This window comes from Sardina pilchardus, chromosome 23 (genome assembly GCF_963854185.1).
Source record: "Sardina pilchardus chromosome 23, fSarPil1.1, whole genome shotgun sequence".
Classification (NCBI taxonomy): Eukaryota; Metazoa; Chordata; class Actinopteri; order Clupeiformes; family Clupeidae; genus Sardina; species Sardina pilchardus.
The window spans coordinates 25,672,410-25,680,440 of NC_085016.1; the positions used below are offsets into that span (position 1 = coordinate 25,672,410).

At 40.2% G+C, this 8,031-nt stretch overlaps 1 long non-coding RNA gene across 1 annotated transcript; it reads left to right on the top strand.

The window, feature by feature from the left end:
* The first annotated feature begins 3,390 nt into the window (after positions 1 to 3,390).
* On the top strand, positions 3,391 to 4,478 carry LOC134071688 (uncharacterized). Its single transcript, XR_009937113.1, has 3 exons — positions 3,391 to 3,485; positions 4,036 to 4,129; positions 4,350 to 4,478. It is a non-coding gene; the product is annotated as an uncharacterized LOC134071688 (long non-coding RNA).
* The last annotated feature ends 3,553 nt before the right edge of the window (positions 4,479 to 8,031 follow it).

Genomic DNA, 8,031 nt, shown 5'->3' on the forward strand with positions numbered 1-8,031 from the left:
TGTATTACAGTACTATCAGAGTCTGTGGCTTCACAGTACAATCCAGTATCAGCCTGTCTTTCTGTTCACTTACAAAACTATTGATTTACTGTATTTCTTCATATAGAGAATATTTGAATTGGATGCCATGGAACATACACACCGAGGAGGGCAGAACGCCGAAACGCGTCTGTGGAATAAATGGATTTTATGCATAGTGCAGCCTTTTTATCTGTTTTTCAATGCATGGAAAGATCCCCTGAATACATCTTTGTGGATGAAGCGGGGTTCGATTTAGCCAACAGGAGAAGGAGGGACCCCAACATTGGTCAGCGAGCCGTTGTTGAAGTCCCTGGCAAGTGTGGTGGTAATGTGACCATCTGTGCTGCTATTAGCAACCATGGGGTTCTCCACCACCATGTCACACTGGGGCCAATCAACACTCAGCACCAATTCTTACATTCCTTGCTGGTCTTCGGGATGCTTTGGTAGATCGGCGGAATGAGCTGAACGACCAATATTCTTGTGTCATTATTTGGGACAATGTCAGTTTCCATCGCGCAGCTCAAATAAGGGAATGGTTCATTCATCCATTCATCAATGTATACCTCCCACCATACTCCCCATTCCTCAACGCAATAGAGGAGTTTTTCAAGTTGGAGATGGAAGGTATATGACCGACAACCGTACATCAGGGTTGATCTTTGATCAGCCGGCCATGGAGTTGGCTTGTGGCGACATAAATGAGGAATCTTGTCAAAGGTGGATACACCACGCAAGAGCTTTCTTCCCCCGTTGTCTTGGGAGGTGATGTGGCCAGACCAGGGCTCGACATTAACGGTAGCCCAGTAGCCCCGGGCAACCAATTCCTGACTCCTGGTTGCCCCTGTGGCAACCAGATTTCCCCATTGTCCCTATAGTTTGATTATTATTGTCATTTTTTGGTATAATTATCAGTACGTACACATACAGTATTTCAGCATTTCACAAATGTGGTGGGCAACGTAAACTTAATTTTCTGACTCGGAATGGCCTGGCAAATGAACGCAGCTAGTAGCCTAAACAAATTAAACTTTTTTCAAGTAGCCTAGGCATAAAGATTAGTGTTGCGCAGTTCACCGGTACTACAAACTAAAAATGTCAATGCCTGCTAGCCTACAACGATACGTTTAAGAATGACCATGTTCTTCTGAAGTAGGCTAGCCTAACATGCGTGTGCGCAAGGCACCCTCTCCCCTAGAAGCCTGTAGCTGTGCGTCTTTTCCCCCTCACACACACGTAGGCTATGCGCAGCTGTGCCATAAACAGCGAAACATGGCTGCTAGTTTAAGTGATGCTATTGTAACACCTAATAATAGGCTAATATCGAGTTGATTTGCTCTCTTGCATCACTCAAATTTGTGTTGCTAGCCTGTCTATGGGATTTAGGCAATTTGTCGTTTAGAAGGTTACGCAACCTTGGCAAACTTTTACATCTGACCAGAGTTTCCTGCCATGCCGCTAGCACAAATCATGTACTGTAGGCCTATATCATTCGTGTAGTAGTCACTAAAATCAGTAATGAACATTAGAAGACACTTATCTCTTCTATGATCCAGGGTTCGTACGGGTGCTTGAAATCCATGAAAATGCTTGGATTTTAATGTGGTGTTTTCAAGGTTTGAAAAATACTTGGATTTTGGGTAAAGTGCTTGTGAATGCTTGAAAGTGCTAGGCCTACATATTTCTCGGCAGTCTGACTTAAATAGACCAATTATTAAATGAAGGGAAATAAAATTAATTTGCTGTCTATGCGCTGCGCTGACAATGACGACGGGTTTGGTGCTTCTCATTGATCACTCCGCAAACATGTCCGTTCGCTATAGTCTTCTTCATTGAAAGTGAAAGCAGACGTGTGTTGATGAATGTTTGATGCAAGTTCGATGTGTGTGGTGAACTATTTGTTTCTTAGCAGAAGCCATGAAACGGTAAAGGTAAAATTATTTATTTAAAGAGACATCATTTATGAAGTTGTTTTGGCTTTGCCACGCGTTCGCGTCCAGTTTGACGTGTCTGGATTTTTCGATAATAATGACAGCAGCAATCTCGTGATGCTGATAATTGACTTTTAATTTATGCGCGTGTAAGTCTTAGCTATTGTGCTTGAAGTTAGCTGTGACCGACAATCCTACTGGCTTTCATCGTGTTAACCACAAAGCCTGTCGACCTTAGGTCTACTAAATTGTTTAGTTAACACCTTGTCATTTCGCGTTTGTCTAGCCGTTCACCCCCGTGCGCCCCATGTCATTCAAAACATATTTCGGGATAGCCATCTCACTATGAGAAAACGTATGATAGTGATGAGATATTAACACGCTGGCATGCTTGGTAAACATCAGTCTTGCACATAATATTGAGCTGATTTTATAGTGGAAATGGCTTACTGTCGCATTGTGCTGATAGATGAAAAAAGTCGCCTATTTAAAGGCACAGTCTGAATTTTAATCATAGCTCTCCATTTAGTGTGTGCACTTGAACAACTAGTGATGAAGCATATAACAGTAGGGCCTGCCATTTATTTTAGGAGGAGGGGTGTAGCGGACATGATACTTTGGAAGGAGAGGGAGTGGTGCAATTTGATTTTCTTCGGAGCAACCTCTTCAAACAGCATCAATATCTATAGGCCTATGGTTCACTATCAGGACTAGAGGACTGTAAGGGGGCAGGCTATGTGTTCTACATCATTGTTGGCAAAATGATCATGATAGCCTACATATTTCAGCCATATCTGGTTGAGTCTTGAGTAGGCCTAGGCTACTTTGCTATAAATTAGTTATAGACTTATGTATAGACTATATTGTGGTTATAATGTTTGAAATATATGTATCACAGTTTATCAATAGTTCTCATAAAAGTCATCAGATGTCATCATTTAAGGGGTTATTTTTCAAAAAATTTTGTCCTTTGCCAATCACACCCCTGAAATATGGTGTGAATCAATCCATGCTGTTCAACATTATCGAGTGCTGTCAGTAAGAAAAAGAACAAGGAAATTTGATATGACATAGACCAAATAGAGCAGCAGCAAACACTAATGAAATGGTTCCATTTTCTATGCCCCATTCAGTTAACCTAATGATAGCTGCTGGTTATATATTGGGCTTAGGTTGTATCAAATTTTCTGTTTTTTTGTCCTACACTCTCAAAAATAGGGGTACTGTTGGGGTACATTTTCGTTCTTTAAGTACAATTTTGACCCTGTACCTTGTATTGGTACTAATAGGTACCATTTCGGGTACATACATAATGTACCTTTTCACCAAGGGACCATATTGTACCTATGGGTACAAAAAGCCCATGGACTGTCACTCAGAAGTTGATAGGGGAGGAGATTCGGGAGCAACCGTTATTTTTTCGTCTCACTCAAAGTAATGGAGGAGCAGTTTTCAGCAGATGAGCTTGGTGTGGGGAAACGTGCTGTGGTGCAGGCATAATCTTTATGGAACAGGAGGCAACGCTATTCAGAGGTAAGATGTAGTTGCAATTTATCGAAATTCAGTTTGTAAATGTTGAATACTGTTAACGGAATCAAATTGTTCGCTTAAAGGCTAACATATTAGCATTCGCTAGCTACGTAGCCCATGTCATGTTAGCTATATTCAGATATTTTGAAACGGTGTTCAAACGCCTTCAGTAATGCATGAGGTAAGGTATAGTTGCAATTTATCGAAATTCGGGTTTGTAAATATTGACTACTGTTAACTGAGTCAAATTGTTGGCATAATAGGCTGACATTAGCATTCGCTAGCAACGTAGCCTATGTTAGCTATGAATATTTTTAAACAGTGTTCAAACGCCTTCGGTAATGCATGACTATCATGATAGATGTTAAGGAAAGGTATTTTGTGTGTGTTTTATCACTGTTTCCCATTTTAATGTGAAGTTAGTGAATACTGTTGAGTCAAATTGGCTTAAAGGCTAACATTAGCACTCGCTATGCTAGTAACCTAACCTTATGAACCATATGAACCTTATGAAACGTTCTGCTAGCTGCTAACGTTAATCCCTCTCACACAGATAACCACCAAGGCAGAATGTTGGCGTGTGGAAGTACCTCTACTCAGAGTGATAGAGAAAACTATGGCTCTGCTTTTACTGAAGGAATGGCTACGTAAGTAACACAACTTGGTCGTTTTTCTTAGTGTATTGATAGTATTTTTCTTATTGATGTTAAATACACATAGAAATGAAAATAATACAGACAATTTTTAGATTGTTTAGTTTGTCCAGGAGAAATTATTGCTTAGGGTCATCTTGTGCTGTTTCATTGTGTCATTTTTATTTATTTATATTAATGTATTGCATATGCCATTTCTCTCTCAAACGCATAGCGGAGCGGGCAGCTTTATGAATATAAGGTGAAAAGGATGTATGGAGAAGTTTTGGGAGAGTCAGACAGTCCACGGAACTTGCAATGACTTAGCAATGATCTATGCCAGGTGAGTGGATTGACATACTGTAGTTGCATACATGTGTATTTTACACAATCTGTCTGAGGCTATTTATTTGTGTGGTTGAAAATATCTAATTGTGAGGTTTGTGTTTACATTTTGCTTCCAACAGACGTACAACCCCTGCCGTCATTGGTGATACCACTGCTTGAAAATATGTCAACGTCCTGTAGATCAAGTAAGGTTCCAGTCGAAGTCCTCCTGAAGAATTTGTTGGATTTCTGCCAGTTTTTGATATTGAACTTTAGTGCCTTTTGAGACTCTTGGCTTTTTAATGGCACGCCTCATTCTACCCAAATGGAAGGATTGGAGTGTGTTTATATTGTATATGTTTATAGGCTTGCTAATATTTGCTTAGGCTTTCACATTGTTTTCTGAGATACTACTCAATGATGTCATTGTGACTCATTGTATCACACTTCAAGATGCGTATCTTTTACTCAATTAGTGTATGCACTGTGAATCCAAACATGAGAATTCTAAGATTATAGCAACTGCAAAGTTACTGCAAGGACAATGTTAGTTTTGTAAAAACCTTAAGTGGCAAGCACAAGATGTGATAGTGCTGGGAGCTTTTCTCTTGTAACATTTTAATGCATTTGTAATGGTGACGGTAAGCAGATACTACATTTTCATCTCATATGTTAGTATTAACATGAACTTAAAAGCATGCAAGGTTTTTTGTGTGAAGTGGTTAACTCAAATATTGGTATAATATAGATCAAGGTTATTAATGTTGATCACCTATGGTGCAAGTTAATCATTTTTTTCCCTCTGCATATAAACACAATGTGGAAGCAAAATATTGGAGATCAAACTGTTTTATATTTACACTTACATAAAGAGTTACAACATGTTTTACGTTAATATGCATATTGATTAATGTAAGATACTTTGATGTTTTGATATGAATGTGTTAACTTTTATGTACCTGTATTCATGTGGAGTATTGTGTGTAATATCACAAAGTGATTTTTTCTCTCAGAATAAACATTTTAATTTACTTATTGGTTGTGTGAATACATTTCAATTATACCACCTTAAATTTTCACTGGGGTTGTACCCTTAAAGTACAGATTAGTACCTTTTAAGGCTGCTATGCTGTAATGATATACACAGGTACATTTCGGTCATTGCAGGTACACAAGTGTACCTTGATGGGTACAAATGGCTAGGGTACCAAACGGTACCTGCATTAGGGGTACATTATTGTACTTCAAAAGGGTACTGCCCCAGCGACAAGCATTTGTACCGTTTTAGGTACACACTGGTACTTCCATTTCTGAGAGTGTACAGTGACCTCAAACAACAGGGCTTTGGATTTGTTTACACTCGATTTCGGTACTGGAAAACTGGTCTTGAAAGTCCTTAAAAAGTGCTTGAATTTGGCCATGAAAAAGGTGTACGAACCCTGTATGATCCCAAAAACATTGTCTTCAACTTGTTATATTTTCGAACATTTATTTCATTTAATAATGATATAGAAAACGATGCATTGCACCTCTGATTGCATCCGTATTATATGATGCGCAACTATCATCATTCACTAGTGTAGACTGTGTAGGCTAATTAGGCTACTCAAACCACGTATTTCTTAAAGTGACAGGCACTAAATTGCACCTACTGTACACACAACCAATGTGCACTCAATTAGCCCTTCACACCACATTAAACATACTGTAGATACTGACAGTAGGCCCTATGTATCCAAGACATTAAAGATATGCCTTATTTTAGTGCACAAAGAGAACTGAAAATACTGGCGTTTAATAATGGGGCAACCATTTTTTTTGTATTTGGCAACCAAAACCTCATGCCCGGTTGCCCAGTTGGCAACCACTTTTAAAAGCTAATGTTGAGCCCTGGGCCAGACCCAGCCTGAAGGCATGATGAGGCACAGTGAGCGACCCTTTTTTTTATTTATTTTTTTTATTCATTATTCTTTGAATTCCTTGTTTTTTCATCGGGGACCGGCCGGCGTTTGTCTGTCTGTTTGTTAGCAAGATAACTCAATAAGTAATGGATGGATTTCAATGAGATTTTCAGGGAAGGACGGACATGACCCAAGGAAGAAACGATTACATTTTGGGAGTGATCCGTAATTCCGTCGGTGTTTATGTATTTAGCTTAGTGGTGTAATGGCATGGTATGGCCACGTGGTTGCGATCTGAATAGTTCAGGTTCAAATGTATGACAACCTAGGAAGAACAATGCAGGCGGAGGTAGCCGCGCTCTCTGAGTGCTTTTCTAGTTTTCAGTGTGACATTTTGTTTTTCAAAATAGAATGAATAAACATTCCTCCAGGAGCTATACCCACTGCTCTGAGGCTGGTTTCCCGAAGCCTTCTTAACGCTACGTAGTTCGTAACCTCTATCTTAAGCTCTACCTTAACATGTTCACGCATTTCCAGAAAGCTTCTTTGCTATGGATGTCTTTCGTACACCATTCGTTGGTAAGAGTGGTCTGGAGCACTCTTAGATCTCTCTTAAGGCTGGCTTACATTGTACAACTTTGGTCTGTTTTAACAGTCGGCGACTAAATTTCCAAAATCGGGTGGAAATCATGGGAGTTGTACTGGAATCGCGGCGCGCTCCCGTCAACTAAAGCCTACCTTACACTGACAGACTTTGCAAAGATTTGGAAAAGATTTTTGAAAGACTGCAGTCTCAAACCCTCTCACATCTAAAGACAATTCATTGAGTTTTTAGTCACAGTCTAGTCACAGGCCAGTCTCAGATTAGGATTTTGCAAAGACTGTGGGTCACTATTTACAAGACTGCTGCTAGATTCTGTGGTGGAAAATTCCACGTTCTTGGACTTCTTGACTATTAGCACTCTGGAACCACTTAACTCTTGTAAGGAAACCAATTATCACTCTGGACCAAGCATCCGAAGGAGACCACGCAGACAGAGACTTCCCAACACTGATGATCTTTATTCACTGTATCACAATGATATTACAATCCAAACAATGTCTGAACTGCACTACCAAGCAATAGAGTGAAGGCGGCGCTACCAGCTGGTACCTCAACGGGATCGATCTGATTCACTGGTTGTTCTGCTCTCCATTATATTCTGTTCAGAAGCGCCTCCTTCTGAGAACGTCACCAGATCTTGTTTAGCCAATCAGAAAAGGCGGAGGAGCAAAAGGATCCAATCATAATGGTGGAAGTTTCACCCTCCATTTTTAAAGAATATGGGCACACCTCTCATTAGGTCACTATGAAGTGTTGCCAGATTGGGTTGACTGAAATCCGCCCAATCACCCCGCCGCCTTCAGCAAAAAAACGACCAATGACGTTTTTCTCATAGAGAACCATTGAACTCAAAATATTATTTACCCGCCGACAGCTTATTTCCCACCGCCGAACGATATTAAAGAAGCCCAATTGGGCGGGCCCAATCTGGCAACACTGTCACTATGTTGAGTCATAGTTGTTTGTGCTTTTTGCTATAGTTTGGGTTTTCTGGTTCTTTCCCGTTTTCCAGTTTGCATCTGTTTTGCACTTTCAACCAGCTGGCACATTGCCCTCACTTCTGCTTGGGTGGAAAGTCCCCTTTC